This window comes from Amphiura filiformis, chromosome 1, assembly GCF_039555335.1.
Source record: "Amphiura filiformis chromosome 1, Afil_fr2py, whole genome shotgun sequence".
Taxonomy (NCBI): Eukaryota; Metazoa; Echinodermata; class Ophiuroidea; order Amphilepidida; family Amphiuridae; genus Amphiura; species Amphiura filiformis.
The window spans coordinates 76,303,977-76,324,016 of NC_092628.1; the positions used below are offsets into that span (position 1 = coordinate 76,303,977).

The 20,040-nt window shown below is 32.9% G+C and overlaps 1 protein-coding gene across 1 annotated transcript in view; it reads right to left on the bottom strand.

Annotated features, from left to right (window-relative positions):
• LOC140153406 (uncharacterized) overlaps positions 1-20,040 on the bottom strand; it is a 95,697-nt gene that overhangs the window by 40,641 nt on the left and 35,016 nt on the right. Inside the window, 1 exon segment of the mRNA XM_072176163.1 lies at positions 400-586. The gene's annotated coding sequence lies outside the window, so the exon portion shown is untranslated.

Below are 20,040 nucleotides of genomic sequence, written 5' to 3' on the forward strand. Positions count from 1 at the left end.
ATACTTCATATATCACATGACCAGTCCATCGGGTCATGCATCATGTGGCCAGCCAAGAGAGTCTCTTGCCTGATGAGGTCTAATGAAATCAGATGCAATGTAGCAAGTTGTAATAACAGGAAGTTCCAGTAAAAGATTTAATTCAAAACAGTTTGACTGGGTACTTCTATTTTGCTTATTATAATTCTGAATGGGAAAAAAACCTAAAAACAATTCAGTCATTCAACGTTTATTTACACAGAACATGTAATGAATCACTTTTGTAATCAATCACATTTGAGACTCAAATCAAATTTCCTATATTTTTGAAAAACTGCCCCATATCTCTTTCTCAAAAAAGAAGATCCGATTGCAGATGTGATCCATCCCATGATCTGTATAAATATCCTTGATATTTACCTGTACAAGTATTAACAGTGCACAGAACTCATGTTCAACACCTATTATACAGGTGCTCAACAAGTCTGCACTGGTGTGCGTCCTTCCTACGGAGTGGACGATGCAAACACCGTGTCGTGGTCAGAGCGCCACATGTCAGCTGCAGTGATGAAGTAATGATACAACTTCAGGTCTTCTGCATTGCATTCTGAAAAGACACAAAAAAATGTAAAGGAGGTTACAAATTTTTGCTATAAAAATATATAAGTCATAGTATCTTCTAAGTCCCCACACACTTAACACTTAATTCTCCAATTTTGTATTAAGAAGGCACACAGGCTTTTATTTCATCCAAAACGGTCCTGTCATACACCTTCCCCAATCAACCACATTTCTCTTGCATTTGATCATCTTCTACTCTTCCTTAGAAAAATCATTATAATACCAAATCTACACACCATGGAATTCACCATATCACGTCCAAGCTCACATTGGGCGCCCCATTCCTTTTTTAAAGGAGTTTTTATTTACCCCATGGTTGCCCAGTTTTGACTCCTGATGTGTTCAATATTTTACACTACAAATTATAGGACCAGGAGCCATCTTTGGTATCAGGAGCTCATTTTAGCTCCTAGTCTAGGCATACTTATAAGGCCTGGTCTTCACAAGAGGATGACTGGAGGATAGACTTAAACAACTTTCCTGACTTAAAGTATTAGTAAAAGATTAAGCTGAAATAAATAAATAGAAATACTTTATCCCAAGGAAAATCTGATATGTAATGTTTAATTTGCATAATGACAGTAAATACAATGGTTTCTGAAGTCTATGTATATACACTATGTACAGAACAGTCATGTCAATTAACCATCTGTATAATTGACTGTCTAGTCACACGGTGAAGCTATACAATATATTGGTCTCATGAGCACTTGTTTAACTATTTTTAGCTGTCAATCTGTTTTATTTGTTAAAGGGTTTCTTAAATTTATGATATAATTACTTCAAATCATATTGTACGGAATTACTTTTTTCAAAGGTTTTAATTTTATTTTCAATTGTTTTAGGATGATTATAGTTTTATCAATATGTTATATTTTGTTATAACTCGTAAAAATGTTAACTAAAATATCTGTGTTAAAACATGAAAGAGCAATATGAAAATCAACACCAACATGCTATTTAATTAGGTGGGAAAAAACAAACCGCTTTTCTCCAGGCGGAGACCATTCAAGCAGGGTCGGTTGGTCAGGCCTTTTTTTTTTACTAATGACCTTAAAAATTACCAAAATCTGTAAATTATATTTTTCAATATATTGAAGTACAAAATAAATTTGGGTAGGCATTCATTTTTACAGGAAATATTTCTTAAAATCTGGGCCAGGAGAACAGGAGAACAGGTTTTTTTTCATCATCTTACTGGAATTTATTCAGTATTTTGCAAAACCCTCTATTCCTATTTCCACAAACAGCAGGTGTAATTAATATAATTTCCATAAAAGCGCATAACCCACCCTTTCAATTACGCTTAATATTACACACCATACTTATACTACACATCAAAATACTAGTATTTCAGTCACTGATGATGAGGTTTCATTGAAAAATGATTGCCATATACTAAATTGCTAGCTATTTATTTTGTATGGTATATCAATCAATGTATATGTGATACACAACCGATATATCAGCCGTGTATTATGTGCGTATTACATGTAGTAAATGCAACCTGGTTCACAAAAGGATTGGATGATCTAATGCCTAAGGCTTACTTTAACCAACAGACCCATCGTGTTAAAGGTGATACTGAATATCCAAAAGCTGTCAATCACACAGCAATGACAATTTGGGCTCTTTGTTTTATGTCATACTATTGAAATGACCTATTTCATATAAATAATAATAATAATAAATATAATTGTAATAATTATTATAATTATAAGTCAAAATCATTGTTAGGAGGACAAATGAATTAATCAAATATACTAATTAATTTATGCAAATGTATTCAAATTTATTGGAAGATTTGTATGACAGGCTGTCTCTAATAGTCAAATGAATTCCAAATTTTGCATAAATTACAGGTATTGAATAAATTGCAATATTAATTAGCATATGAAAGAAATATGTTCGGGTGAAAAGGATCTTGCACCAAATGTCCAAAATTATTGTATGAAATTGCTCCGGCATACTTTTAAAGCAATTAAAAGTAAATGTTATTGCTGCTGTTGTCATCATCAACTAATCTAACAATTTTGTTGTAGTGTTGACAATGCTGCTGCTGCTGATGATGACGATGACGATGATGATGACGATGATGATGACAATACAGGTGAAAATGATGACACCAAGGCAAATGATAACAATAAAATAATAATAATAACCCTGATCAGAAATGAATCCGAGAAAACAACATTGTGATAAAATGGTTTATAATTCATAACATTTTTCAATAGATCAAAACACATCTATGATATTGATGATTTTTCACACAAAAAAACAATGTATATACATGTAGGTCACAATACATCAGTAATTGTTCAACCCAGTTTAATATAATGAGCTCCAAATAATGTCTTCACAATATTTCTGGAGCAATACAGAATCAATAATCTCACTGGGATGTTAGAAATAGAAGTAAATGATGCATCAATAATTATACAGATGATATTAATTTTGGCACCAGATATTATTTGATGTTACAATGTATATATATGGGCAAGGTGTGCAGTCCTTTATATCAAATCAATACTTATAAATGCATCTGCTTGTATGGAACCAAAACTATCAATTTTTACCCTGATATTACACTAATTTGTAGGGAACATTATGTAAACATCACTTTCAATGAAGAAATTCCATTCACACTACATGTACATATAGATGATTCAAACCATAATTTCATTAAAATTATTGTCCTGAAAGCATTATTTGCAGGAAAGAACCAAACTTTAAAAAAAAAAAAAAAAAAGTGGCAAAGCCAGAAATGAGGTCAAGTGGGAACAACCAGGAGTTTGATTGGGCGAAACATCTGATTAAAGGTCTTTGACATTATATTCCATTGTCATGCACACATGCTATTTCTTAATTTTAATTGAAACCGTGTCAAATATCTTTCCCAGACACACAAATGGTTAGGAAGTGAAGAAGAGAGTAAGAGAGATCCACACACAGCACGCTTCATAAGAGAATGCTATAAAATGCCATCCAATACCAAAATACAGTATTGAATCCACTCCATGGTTACCATACAATTTGTCAAAGATGTAGATGAACATCTTATATCCATAACCCTTAATTCCTTCATCTCTTCTAGCAATGTTAACTAAATAACCCGCCATTCCGTGTTAGTTTTTTTGAAGGTCAAATCTGTAGCAATCTTGTCCCAAATCAAAGTACCTGCCTTCTCGTCATTCCACAATGCTTGAAGAAGCCCTTTAACACTAACACAACAACTTTTAAAATGTATCCACTCTCCCCTTATTATCCTTTTTATATCATTATTTAAAGCATTATGGTCTGTGAAACTGAACAAAGCAAACATTTACCGAATATTATCAACTAATGTCTTAAACATAACCCTGATCACACACACACACACATTTATCGTGATGTAATAGAATTTACCAACTCACTGACTATCTCCATCTTGCCTGATATGATATCCACAAACCACACAGTGACAAAATTGTAGGAATAGTACCTACCATTTTGGTTAAAGGCAGAACTGTGATTTCATCACATCCCAAGCAAGCACACACAAAATATAATCGAGTGTCATACGTAATACACCTAGTCCCACACTATACCCAATCCCTACAGACTACCCGCACACACACACACAAAATTATTACGTATATGCAAAGCACTGGGTTCCCAACTACCAACACTGGGCTACACATAATGGAACACCTCACTTGATAGCTGTAGCTATGGTACAAGCAGCTCAATGAGTTGCAGCTAGTTGCGCCAAATAATCATGCTACGACGCCAGAATTCCTAGGTCGCCTAGCTAGGCTCCGCAGAAAGTCTCTTTGTTTGCTGTAAAATGACCTTTTCGAACATCGATTGCACATCCGTAAACATTTTCCTGTCTACCTTGTAACAAAAAGAATCTTTCGTTTGAAAATGTCAAATAAAAATATGCTTCGTTGAAAATGTCAAATGCTATGATTGTGTATATGGAAAATGAACATTATTATATATAAATGTGGAGCATCCTTGCAGTGCAAAAGAATCAGAAATGTAGAAATTTATAGTTTTAGATCTACATTTTATAGAGTCATGTATTCCACTATATATTTTGTGAATGTGATAAGATTACCCTTCTAACACCCTCCATCCTGTCATTCTTTGCTTGTTTTTGTTTAGGTTCTGTCTTTTGTTATATTTATCTTTTCCGTTTTATTAAAGCGATGTTACATTATTTAGCCATGCTAGAACTTCATGATTTTAGAGGCTAAAATGCACCTCATTATTAAAAAAAAACAAAAAAAAACTGAGTTTGTTGTTGCGGATCTGGAGTCTTTGGACCTCCATTCAGGTGGTAGGATCATTCATGGTTGATTTTTAAAAATTACAATTATAAAGGGCAACCTTGTAATTTATGTTCAGTTCATTACCTATTAAAGATTTAATAATACATACAAACCCAATGTGTTTTATATCTTTAATAGATTATGAAGTGAACACAAATTATGAGGTTGCCCTTACAAAATTGTAATTATTCGTTTGGTAATTTTTTTCCAATTTTTTAAAATGATCCTAGCACTTGGCAAGAGGTCCAGGGACTCTCCAAAATGTCCAAAAAAAAAGCATGTGGAGCATTAATACAAATGTGATTTGCACAAAAATAACGCAATTAGGTATTTGTAGCATGCCATTATGTATGCATGCTTTAAAATTATACTTGCATGTATCAAAAAAGAATTCACTAATTTTACTTAAGGGAAGAAGTATGAACATTTGGACAGTATTTATTGTGGGACATTAGAGCACATCAGACATATCGAATTGCATTCTGAATACTGAAATGTCCTTCTGATATCAAATAATTTTGATTTTTGAAATTCGCAATGTAATACACATTTTATGGCAAATCATTAAAATTGATATTTTTGATATTTAACAGTACTTGAAGTAAACTTTATAAATCTGATGATTACTACTTAAAGTGCATGTAGGTGGGATGAAAAAGCCGATCAATTGAAAATTTTGACCTTTCATATTGAAGATATGGATTTTTTCCCCAAACACAAAAAAAAAAAAGGTCTTTTGGGGAAAAAATCCATATCTTCAATATAAAAGGTCAACATTTTCAATTGATCGTCGGCTTTTCCTCCCAGCTACATACACTTTAAAAATATATCATTAGATTTATAAAATTTATTTCGAGGACTGTTATATATCAAAAATTTGAAAAATATCAAATTTTACTAATTTGTCATAAAATTTGTATTATATCGTGAGTTTCAAAAATGAAAATTATTTGATATCAGAAAGACATGCTTCAGTATTCAGAATGCAATTCGATAGGTCTGAGGTGCTCTCATGTCCCACAAAAAATACTGTCGAAACTCCATAAACGCTCATTCTAGATCCCTTAATAATTCTAGAATTGTACACTTTTTTGCGAATAAAAATGGAACATCTTTCAAAGGAAGTGCGGTTCTCTTGAGACTTTCTAGATTTAAAACACTGGTACAAAAAGCTCTTCAAGATTAACCCTTCATAATAGTAAAATATAACATTGGAAGAGTCGGCATATAAATACCATATTGCACCTAATACAACAAAGGTACCTTCTCAAGGAATTTGAAGAGGGAAAAAACATTGTGTTCATGGCTGTTTTCCCCTTTCTTTCAAGCTAATCATAGTACCATTGTTTTAAATTGCATTATACACTCTCACTCTCAACAAAATTTGTCAATCATGTAAAAATCATGAACCACAAATATTAACCTCTTTCATTTAATTTTTTTATATATCTTCTATTTTATCCGTTATTTATCGTTATTTATTTATTTATTTATTTATTTATCTTTTCAATCATAAAGTAGGTAATGGTGCCTCCAACGGACAGGGTACAAAACACACCAAGGATCAAAGGATGATACAAGAGGATACCTAGAATATATAAAAACAGAATCATACACATACTAGGATACTCCACCTGTTTGTGATATGCCATACATGTATTTGCATCCAATTAAAATTTATTTTAAATCTTAGATTTTCAATTTTGTTTTACACAGACCCTTAATAGCCTACGAAATTTCAACTCTTCAAATATGTGTTTAAAAAAAAAAGATATTAAATTGAATTCATTCAAATCAGGCACACTATCTTATTGCCAATAAAAGTTTGATGGCAATTAAAAATTCATGTTGAGATATTCCCTCACATCTAGATAAAATCAGAATTGCCAAATCCAATCAAGTCCCCAGCAAGCAGCCGAGATAAAATGCGGTGAAAACCCAGTTGAATGTAAAAGGTCAAGCAGAGACTTCAGGAAGATCTGGGACACTCAAATTTACACACAAAATTCTTGACATTTCTTAGCTCTCTGTAAAGTCTCAATTTCTCTACATTTATTTGGACATGAACCCTGGGCGCATGCCATGGTAATCAATATTGACATTTTGGAACATTTCTTTTCGACACAGCATTATCAGCGCAACTATTGATTTTACTAATTGGTAGTGAAATGAATTTGCATTTGTTATTAGCTGGCTGGGCTGGTGGTAGTAGATACCCAGTTTGCAGTAAAGGTCAAAGGTAGCAAGTAGATAATGGGTTTCATTTTCCTTCAATCACCTAATTCCGTTATCTTTGGTTACGTTTACTGGTGCTGCAATCTGCATGACCCGAATTGCTAATACTATTACATAAGTGGGAGGTTTTTTATTTCAGATCTGATACTGGATCATATTTTTCACTGTGATGGCCAATCAGATGATGATGATAATGATGACAAAACAACTATGAGCATCACCATCATCATCATGTGCATCATCATCATCAGCATCTATGACATCATAACTGCCTTAATCATTGCAATTGCTATGAATACCCAGGTACATGTATACTTGCACTTTTATTTTAATCAGCCACCAATTTACTGTGTGTGTGAATTTAACCATCTGTTCATGAATGTAGGTCTTCCAATGGATAAAAATCAAAGTCACTGTATGTACATGTAGGGGTTGTGTGTGTTTTGGGTGTATCAATGCTTACAAATTTAATTTGCAAAAAAAATTTTAAAAAAGCAAGAGTGAAATTTAGTTCCAACGTTATATATGGGGCAAAGGTCTCTCATCTGTTCCACATTTTGTCAATTGGTTATTGAATATCAACATCAGTGTCTCTGATTACAAGTATTATTATCGTGTGGTTAAAACCAATTTTCGGCTAGTTACTCAATATGTTTATATAGATGCTGCGCTTCTGTATATTAAACAAGTTTGGTCAGTTTCTACTGAGTATGTTAAACCTGCCATCTCACAAGTGTTTTACCAAGATAAAGATGTTTTTAAACATCAACATTTATGATAAAGGTTAAATATAAAAATAATAATAAATAAAAAAACTCGATTCAGCATGTGACTGGTGGGCAATAAATTATTACCAGTGGAGATAGGTGACTATGAAGCAAAACTGAGCCTTACACCTCCGAAAATAAGATACTGTCAGTGATTTCTACATGTCATAAACTAGATTGATTAATCATATGCTAGAATACTGCACACTGCTTTTACCACCCAATAAATATTGATCAGCTGATGTGTCGGAAATCTTTTGACAATGGACAGACTTACGTCACAGGCGACACTACCAGTAAATTACACATAGAAATTACAACTTGATTGCTGGTTTACATGGAAACAATAGTTCTTACATGTAGTATCCAAGTACAAGTACTTTGCAATAAATATTGAGAAAATTAAAGAACTGTACGATTTATCAGTCTGGAAGTAATATTTGGATATAAATAACATGCTCGAATCTTCCCAAGATTAACCTGAACAATATTGATGTATAATAGTGCAAAGTAACAAAGGTTTTCTGAATCACCTTTAATGGCCATTTCATTAGGAATTTCCGAAATCTGTTCTGTTAAAAATCTTTCATTTGTACATTTCTAAAAGACAATAATCATGGAATTTATCACTTATTAATTAAATGTTATGTAAATGTATACATTTCAATGCAAATTGGATGTAATATTAAAATGTTTGCTTGAAGTTTTAGTACAACTTACCCAGAGTATTTGCTATCTGCTGAAGATAACACATGTCTCTTACCTTATATTTGTAATCAATATGAGATTAACAGTTTTGTTATCTACTGAAGATAGCAGACTGTAATTATGGCACATGTACCTAATTCTAGTACATGCTATCTACTGAAGATAGCTAAATGTAATGTTATAACTGCAGGAAGCTTTAAGTTTAAGTATAGCTTACCCAGAGCTCTATAAATTTGATTAACATAACCAATACAGACTTCAATACAAGAATCTACAGAAAGACAAATACAAGATATTTTACAGAGAGATCTGGAGGATATCATTTATCATGTACATGTACATAATTATATTGTTTAGTTGTATCCTATAGGATTACAAATATCAATTGATCAAAAGATTTAAAGATTATAATAACAAAAATCTTATTTTAGTTTTCTTATTACTTTTCTGACTACCACGGTATCACAAAGCAGAATGTAGGGGTCAATATTTTTCTGCATCATAGCATTACTATACAGCTACTTCCTCAATATTAAATTTTGTATAATATTCAATTAAGTTAAAGGAAATTGAAAGACATTCAGCAGAAATATACAAACACACCCCAAAACACACCCACCCACCATACATTAAAAAGGAAGGAAAATAGACAAATAAGATGGTGTCAAGGTCGCTGGAATAAATAACAATTGAGGAGCATCATCATATCAATGTCAACCTATCAAGGTGCTATGATACTGACAAATGTCATTCCACACAGATATTTTCTATCCTTTGAAAAATCGATAGTAACTGCCATATTTTAGATCCAAATTGGAAACGACATGGACAGCATAATTAGATAAAAAAGAGTAAAAAGGAAAAATTTGAGTCCTTGGGTTGACTGTAAAATCATGTGAGGGAGACCACCCTTGTGTGTAGGTGTATATTGGGGTGTGTTCGTTGGTTGGTTCTTTTGTTCGTTCATTCACTCATTAAATATATCATCTCAGGTTGTTAAATCAATAGAAATCCAATAATGTTGTCCTACTTCTAAATTAGCACATTCTGTGTCTAAGTAAATGTACATGACAAAATGTTTTTGAATGAATGCATGGTACATTTTCATAATTTTAAGTTGCTTTATCCCTAAGATTATGATGAATAAATGTGATGAATGATACAATGCTATGTACTGATGTTTCATAAGTAACTGGCAATTGCTATTTTTTAAGTGAGATCCATGATTTTGATAACTGACTGATAATTCCTATACCAAAGAAAGCACACCTCTGCTACCTTATTGAATACAACTCAAGAATAACACATTTTTCTACCTACTATTTAATTTGCATTTAACTATCTTAAATTCTTGTAATGGTCGAAATATAATCACTCGGTGAAATATGTATTGTTCAATTCCACTCGCCTTTCCGGCTCATCACACTCATCACACTCATACACAGTTAATATTTGTATACTAGTAACTGAAGATAGCACATGTTTGCTATCTTATATATATATGGAATCAATTAACAGTTTTGTTATCTACTGAAGATAGCTAACTTTAATTATAGCATATACCTAGTACAAGTACATGCTATCTGCTGAAGATAGCATGTCTGCTACCATATAATTGGGAACAATAAGAGTTAACACATGTTGCTATCTACAGGAGATAGCTAACTGTAATGTTATAACTGCAGAAAGCATGTGTAGTAATAGTGTGTTGCTATCTACTGTGGATAACACATGCTTCCTTATATTTGGAATCTATATGAGATTAACAGTTTTGTTATCTACTGAAGATAGCCAACTGTAATTATAGCATATATCTAGTACATGTTATCTACTAAAGATAGCATGTCTGCTACCTTACAATTGGAAACAAGAGTTAACACATTTTGATATCTATTGAAGATAGCTAACTCTAATATATTATAGTGCAGCAGTTAGTTGTAAGGGAGGAAATCAAAACTCGACCGGCGGTTGACCGCTGCGGCGCTGCACACGGTTCCGTTCGGTTCCGTCCGGTTGCTTTTGTTCTAAACAATGGCAACCGGATGGAACCGGACGGAACCGTCGGTCAACCGCTGGTCGAGTTTTGATTTCATTCCTAACAGTTTTGCTATCTACTTTAAGATACCTAACATTAAGCTAACCAAAGATAACTAACTAAACACACGCCTTATATATAGCAGTACCCAGCAAACATAAAATATTTTTCAAAAAATATCCAATGGGCACAAAAGAATGTTTAATTGTTGGGTTATATAAAAGTTTGAAAACGTTTGAAGAACATTTTTAAAACAATTTGATTTTTTTTAAATATGCTTGCATTTAATGCTATTTAAACATTTACAAAATGCTCTCTTCCAATGCAACATTTTTGAAGCAAATATTTTACAGGAACATTTTGAAAACATCAAAATTCGGTTGCGTGTTTTTTACAAAATATTTTGACACATTTATTATGATCTTTACATAAACCAACATTGTGTTTGCTGAGAGTATATTGTTATCTACTGAAGATACCATGTGTTTGTTATAACTGAAATCAATATGAGATCAACACATTTTGTTATCCACTGAAGATGGATGTGTAAATGTAATTTGTACTTTTGCTATCTACTGAAGATAGCATGTCTGCTACCTTACAATTGGAAACAAAGAGTTTACACATTTTGCTATCTACTGAAGATAGCTAACTCTAATGTTATACTGCAGCAGTTAGTTGTATCAGTTTTGCTATCTACTTAAGATAGCTAACCTTAAGCTAACCAAAGATAGCTAACTTTACTAAACACATGCCTTACATTATATGTAGTAGTACTCAGCAAACACAAAATGTTTTCAAAAAAATTTCAATGGGCACAAAATAATGTTTAATTGTTGGGTTATATAAAGGTTTGAAAATGTTGAAGAACATTTTAAAAACAGTTTGATTTTTTTTCAATATGCTTGCATCTAATGCTACTTAAACAATTTACAAAATGCTTTCTTCCAATGCAACATGTTTTGAAGCAAATATTTTACAGGAACATTTTGAAAACATTTCGGTTGCGTGTTTTTTACAAAATATTTTAATACCTTTATTATGAGCTTTACAGAAACCAACATTGTGTTTGCTGGGAGTATATCTACTGAAGATAGCATGTTTACCCAGGGTAGCCCGATTCATGTGTTTGTTATAACTGAAATTAATATGAGATCAACATATTTTGCTATCCACTGAAGATGTGTAATTTGTACTTTGCTATCTACTAAAGATAGCACCTAATTATATCTGCTGAGTTACAAATGTGTATCAGTTGTTGATACAGACCCCAAATTAAGCCATGACAGTATAATTTTGCATTTCAAACTTGACTGCCTTCAAAGGGGTACAAAAATCTTTCCACACAATTGGAATACTGTTACGGTTCCTTCTATTACATACAAAGTGACATTGTACCCAAATATCCATTATGAAGTGCACATTTGGGATACAAGTTTGGGATGAAATATTTCAAAGTCTGATTTAATGTGTAGCTATCTACTGAAGATGGCTAACTGCTAGTGCTAGCTCAAGGTACAAAGCTACCACTACTGGAGATATTCTACAATGTATATTTATGCTTGTCAATGCATTAGTACTGATTAGTACTTATCCCAAAAGATTCATGTCAGACAACACAAGTACAAAGACAGGAGTGTTTATAAGTATAACAGAATTACACTAACATATCCAAAACACACAATTAAAAGGTGAATTAAAATGTATATAGCACATGTGGCACAGATACACCTGAGTAATAGAGCCATTTCCTGAAAACTGACTGGCGAGTGCTTGCACGTGTGGCAATCCAGGTTAAGCTACGGTAGGGGTTAAAGGGTTATCCGTCACCTCTTCAAAAATCATGCTGAAATACCATTTGTTTAAAACAAAAAATCATTCTTTGTGTGACCATGATTTAAAGGCAAAATGTGCAGAGTTTTTGCATGAATAACCTTGCATGACCTATGACCTTCACTTATTCAGCTTTATCAACATAAGCACATTAATGTATTGAAATGTATACTTCCCTTGTCTGTACAGTGTACTTTGTCTTGGCATATATTGCTATATTACATTATCTTTATTTTCTTTAGTTACGGCAATCATTACGTCACTAAATTATATGGTTGTCCAAGAAATGATGTACGGAACACCCAGAAGCATGGACATAAAGATTGATATATAACACATTGCTCTAACATAGGTTCATTCATAGACTCTGACTATGGTTCATTATAGGACTATCTTACATGATTCAAAAAGCACATTCCTGTCAAGTTTGTACATTACCAATAGTCTGTGAGGACTGGCCAGTACATGCATACAAAATTCCACACATTTGAAAAGTAACACACATCTTGTCATCTAATCCTATCGTTTCATCGCATCAATGACGATGTCAACAATCAATTACGCCTAATTGCCAGTCATGAAGTTCCAGTACAAAAGTACACAGTAACTCTATGGAATTTCCAAAGAGAAAGAGAGCTAGAGTGAATGATGCCTGTAGGCTATGTCATATGTACAACACAAAATTCTTTAATACTAGCAAAGTAGGGCAGTAGTCATATGTCATATAGATTACACATGATGATCAAAAACTTCCCTGGATTTTGTATTGGGTTAAACCCTTGTGCAACATTCATCTTCATTGAGCCTACTATTCAGATCAATGTAATGTCTAGCAGTACTTATCTAACTTCTACCACAATAACATGGCATGTACTTGTTTCTTAAATAAAGAATCAAGACTGGAAGAATCCATTCTCTTCAAGTTTTCACCATTACTCATTGCAACATACTTGTGGTATAACAACATTTTATGTGGATCAGTTGCATCACTACCAGTTACTATGTACCTGGTAGAGGGACACAAACATGTACATCAATACAAGTAAATATTCTAGTCATGTGTCACAACCAAAAGGTCCCTTAACTAATTCCCATTCCAGAGTTTGTAAAATTAAAACTGTCATTATATTTCATGTGATAATGTAACTAATTTTACATCATGGCTAACTTAGTTCTTTGTTATCATAATGATATCAAACTATTTTGATAAACTCTCAGAAAGGAACCTACAAATTGATGGGCCTACTCTGTGAAAACTCATTTTACAGCTGATGGCTAAAACCCAGACACAGGTGCTATCTTCTTAGAAATTCATACTTTAGGTTTGTGTTTAGCATTGTGCTTAGCCATTAATTGAACCCGTTTCTGATGAAGATCCCTACTTAACCATCGTATATATGGAAACCTGTTAGTAATTTTGGTACAAAGTAACTGTCAATAATTAGGATTTAGTTAATATTATTAATAGGTAAAGGATACAAGTCACTTTAAAAAGAAAAGCAGGTTACAGTTAGGAGGAGCTGCCATTTTCTTTCATAACATCTTCTAACTTGTCCTGTCACCAAGGTTCAGATTTTAACTGTATGTGCTCATTTATAAACTTTGCATGAGGCTCATTTTGCAGTGCAATACCCACTAGTGAACTTTAGAGTCACAACAAGTTGCCTTATTATTTTGTTATACATTACACATAAAAACATGACAGCCATTAAATCTTATAATGCTCTTCAACTCCCATAATCATGATGCTTGAACCCACACAAATAGGGATCAATCAACATATATTTGTCATTTCCACCCACATTTTCTAAAGAATAGCCATTTCTTACAACCAGAAGTACTGATTATGCAAACAAGCATATCAGCTTCTATACACATATTATGCTGAAACCAAATTTAGGTAGGTACAGTGTGTAAATATATAATGAAGACAATCATTAGCTATGTTTCATTAATTACACTCTAGAGTTACTGAGAAATGTTTTGATTTGAGTAGTATTTGATTGATCTAAGAGTGAATAATGTATTTGTTGTTTTCTTCTTGTGCAATGTTTTCCATTGCTGACCATTACCAATTATAAGATTTGATCCTCAACACACACCAAAATATAATTTGTGATAAACAAAACAAATTATGCAATTACGGTTAATCAAACAACTATGGCTTATTAAAAAATAGGTAAAATTTTATTATATATATATTTTATTATATATATGCTTAGGCAAAATAAAAGGTTTATCTCCTGAACATTTTACAAAAAAGCTATGTGCTATGCACTTTAATTTTTTTTTATTTGTTTAGAAAACAAGTTAAGCAGATTTTTTTGTTGTGTTTTTAGCTTACCGTACGTTAACTACAAAAAGGTCTGTAAAAGAGGCCCAGCACATAGGGCTATGCGATAAGATGGCTTTCACAATGCGTACAAGTTTGAGAGACAAAACTTGGGGGGGGCCTTATTAGCCATAAAATATTTCACAAGAGAAAGGACATAGTGAAACACAAACAATTGACAATAAATAAACAAACAAATGATTAGCACAACATTGCTTTTGATGAAAGAATCAGAAAAAAGCATTAAAAAAGAAATCAACATTTTGCAAATTTTGATAGCAACAAAAACATTCGCAATATTTTCCTGCTCACTGATATCTGTTTGTAGCTGTGTCTTCAAAAAATATACATTTGAAGCTGCAAAAGCAAAAATGATCTTTCTCTCAATATTATGAAAAGTTCACTCTGCAAAATTAACATTTGCTATCTAATGAAGATAGCAATAATAACAGTAATAAATCGCTGTCTACTGAAGATAACACACCTAAACTCACATAAGCATGTGTCATAAAAACACACATATTTTCCAAAATGTTACTTTACATGTCTGAAAATAAAAATCATCACTGTTGCTCCATGCTGATATATATATTTACATGTACTCACAAAATAGCACACACAGTAAACAGTTCTGATGAATAATTTTATTTTAGGCACAGCACAATGCACAGGCAGCACTAAAGCAGCGGGTTCTCCTTTAAACTGGTAAATGTTATGATTGTGAAAAGATGATGTCATCATCATCATGGCATCCCAAGCAAGCTCACATCACTACCTATGCAGATAGATTGTCCTTGGTGGCCTCCAGTACCTGATACGACCTAGGTAGCTAGCTAGCTAGTAAAAAGATGTGCGCCTGCTCTGTCAACGTCGTCTCGAAATCCAAGACAAAAACGACAAGCGCAAATTATAGTACAGCATTTTGTGGGTCTTGTCTGAGGGTGAATATTGGCTAAGCAGAGCCTGTGTACTATTGCTGCATGTTTAATGTGATCCCATTACACAATTTGTGTGTGTGTAAAATCTCTCACACAGCTTCACTCTGCATGTATAAATATGAAGATATTATTGTGTATCTGCAGCAGCATAAATTTAAAATTTTGTTCTGTTGAATCGATTCAAGTTTTGCACTACATGTCTGTAAAATATTCCTGCTTAGTTGAAAAAGGGCATCTTAATAACTATGACATCATCAAAATTATATAACTGATAAGGATGTCAGATATGCTCCTAATATGTCAAAATGGGGTTAATTAATTTTTGGATTCTGGAACTGATTCAACAGACAACATTATTCACTCCGTATAATATATTTCCCAAATATTATCCCTTGCCGTTCCCTCTCTATGCCTATATGCAACAACATAGACATTTGACCAACCTTCTATCGGGTGACATCCACATTCCTGGAAAATTGGCTAGATTCATTTCAGTTGTTTCCATATAAAGAAGGAAATTAGGATTCGTTTCCTGTAGCAACTTGTCTGATGAGTGAAATATGTAACAACATTTCAACCATTCTTTCATCACTGATTTATTTCAATTTAGTATTTACTACAAGGAAGTGTAGACAATAATCAAAGCATTATTGTCAGTTTCTTGTGTTAGTTTTCACATTTCACAATATTTTTAATTTTTATCAGAATTAAAATAAACAGCAGCTTAACAAGATGCCTATCCAAATAAGATAATACAAGAAGTTTTCTCCATTTGATTTGACAATATTTTGAATTTTTTGTCAAATTAATAAACAAGCAGCTTAACAAAACTTAGCCTATCCAATCCAAATAAGATATATGCATCTCCAATTTAGCCTATAATTAGTTTGTAAGTATTATATACAACTGGTAAGAGGCAAGAGAACAGCCTTTTTTGATGGACAATAAAAATTATGCAATTCCTGTCTTATCATTACCAGTCATCACTATCATTATCATCAATTTAATAATGCTATTTCACATAGATTTTTTTTGTGAAGATGAAAGAAAAATTACTGCCCTTAACACTTAAATCTAGTACATAGTATGTAAAAATTGAGAATGCACCAAAAGCTCTGTTATAATACTAATTTTGATTTGTAGAACATGTACATGTACCATGCAATGCAATTAACAGCAATGTAATTAACTATTGTGAGTAATCGTAATTGTGGAAAGGGCAGTACTTGACTTTAAAAGTATAAATTACAGCTATATAGTAACATCATGTGTTTACAAATCTGATGAATCTATTCAGTGATAGCATGGATAAATGGTTCTTGAACACATGGGAAATATTATTAGCAACAGTTACACCAGATGACAAATGTGATCAGTCAACTCAAAATGAACTTTTATTTTCCTTGTGATAAAATGGAAAACTTCATTGCACCATGTTGTGATTTCTTATAAAGGACAGTTGATCAAAACAAGCAGAAAACAAAAGTGATTAGATGTAAATAAAAACTTTCAATGTCTTTTATTTTTGGTTTTATCATTTATTTTTATTGATATTTTAATTGTTCTCTGTCTTACTGTCGAAAGGCACAATTTAATTTGCATTGCAGTTTTGGTTGGATGAGGCTGACACAAAAATTTGTTATTGTTATACCTTCTTTGAAAGAAAATACAACACTTTGAACATTTTATTTGGCATCTTGTATTTAGGCAAAATGGGTGATAAACTTTGAAAAAACATTACTTTTCATAATGCTACCTGATTTTGGCCTAAGCCTTAACATCAGCTTTCCAACTTGAGATAACTTTATAATATATAACGGTCCTTTGTAATAATTACATTAGTACCTGCACACTTGTGTGGTTTAATGGTGATGGGCCTGGTTAGATATTTCTATACAACTTTTTACAAGACCGTTTGGCCATGTTAGGATGACAGTAACCTTTGACATCTGAGCAAAGACCAATAATGCACAAGACCAGGGTTTCCATTTTGTTAGTGGACAAACCACAGCATAGCTGGCATAAGGTTCCAACACCAAAGCATGTCCGGCATGCACTAACACAATTTGCTGGGGTGCTCGCATTTCATGCCATAATCAAATAGACCATGTCAATTCAATATATAGTGACCTCTTTTGCTCCTCATCCAAAGGGGTGATGAAATCTTAACAGAAATTATTTCTACATGTATCTCTCTCATTTTTTATTTATTATATATCCATTATTAAAATTGACAAAAAGACATTACCCCTTGTTAGTGCATGCCATACATGCGTTGATGTTCAATGAATCTGGTGAAGAATCATTATTTGACCAAAAGAAGCTTTAAAGTTACAATAGCAATTGATCACATATATTAACGCCAAGGGTAAGCAACCTTTTTTGTACCAATTTCAAGAACACACATGTCATAATCATGCAATGTGTGTATGGTAGGAATGAAATCAATTTTTAATGGCACAATTTAAAAATGTACAAACAGTTGTACCATTGTACAGATGCAACATTCTGGTACATACTATGATCTGAAAGAGCACTTTATAAAATTTAATTCTCCATTTTGATACTTACTCTAAAATATGACATTGTAAATGCTTGGGAATGCTGCCGAGTTATTTTTCAGTATAAAACAAATAATACCTTCAACCAAAATACAAATATTATACAATGTACATGTATATACACCTGTTTAAATTCATACATATCTCACTACAGCAAATCACTTCATCAGAACTAATACATACACTTATACAGAGGAACCACCCATCTAAAGACAGTATGGCATGACTGCCTATGTATAATGCTAACTGTCCATGTAAGCAAGCATAGACACTATGTGATTTCTACTGTCAAATACATCTCTACTCGACCCAGAAATTGTGTCATGTCACACATTAATATTGTATGCACAGACAGTACAGGAATATGGTACAGTTTTTTTTAAATATTATAGCACTGAACATTTATTTTTAATTTTTGAGCTTAAGTGATTAAAATACAAAGACATTGATAACAGCATGTCAGCAGCAACAGACATTAAAGTGAACCCAATCTTTGCCCCCCTTGGCAGATAATCGACCAAGCAAGGTTTCAAGTTTTAAATTTCAATACACACAGTCTGCACACGGGCATATTAATAGGTGTACTACCCAGGTTGTGCTCTGGAAACAGGTGAAATAACTACGCAACTGGTTAATGCCAAGTCATTATCGGATGACCAAATGACTTGAGTGATTGTCCAGTCAACAAGGAGAGAAAGAGATATTGTCATCTTTTTGTTGCATGAGTGAAAATCACATTGTCATTGCAAAATTACTGAACAAGCGCTTGTAACTTGAGTACAATAAATCACAGACTCTTGATAGTAAAACTAATTTAAAATAGGTTAATTAGGCACATCTAACTACATGTAGTTCTTGCAAATGTTATCTTTGTCCTGGGCAACAAGTTTAAATACTTCCTGACTCACTTACCCTGAATATATTGCCATTACCACAACATAAAACTGTCATTAGGTCAAGATGATTTCAAATTCAAGCCTTATCATTTGACCAAAGATACTCAATGTATCTTTGATTTGACTGTACAACATTGTGGGTCAGGGTACTGTACAACTGAAGTTAATTTTTTATTACTTCCTCGGTCTGTGCACCGAGCCTACGTACACAAGGGTAAACATAGAAGTGATAAACAATCACGCTGATTGGATGATCAATGGTCTTGCCAACAAGACGGTTGACCCATTGGTCATTGGCGCGTAGAAAGGGAGGAGACCCCACCACTCGCCAATCACCAGCTAAATTGCTAAAAAATTGCTGGAATTGCTAAAAAAATACTTTACATTTACTTTTTGCTTTGGATGAAACTACATCAGTGGCTCCAGAACTGGGGGGAGGTATCCCCCAATAATTTTGGTGGCTATGAAAAAGTACCATTGGGCCCCCCAATAATTTGGGCCAGGTGCCATTCCCCCAATATTTAAAATCTTTCAGAGCCTATGTCGATCCCAATCTGAACTCTCACTTTTAACAGGATACTTTACATGTGTAAATGGGTTTCTCCTGCTTCAGTAACTTACACTGCAACTACAGAAATTCAAGTACTTCAATATTAATTGTCTGGTAAGAGAAATGAAATGCATATATGTGCGTCCTACTTTCACATGTGTATGCTTCAAAAGACAATGCCGCTTGTCATTTAGGTAATGGTTTATCATGTAATGGTCATCGCTACTGATGGGATTGGAACAGACACAGTAATGTGTGCTATGTTTGCC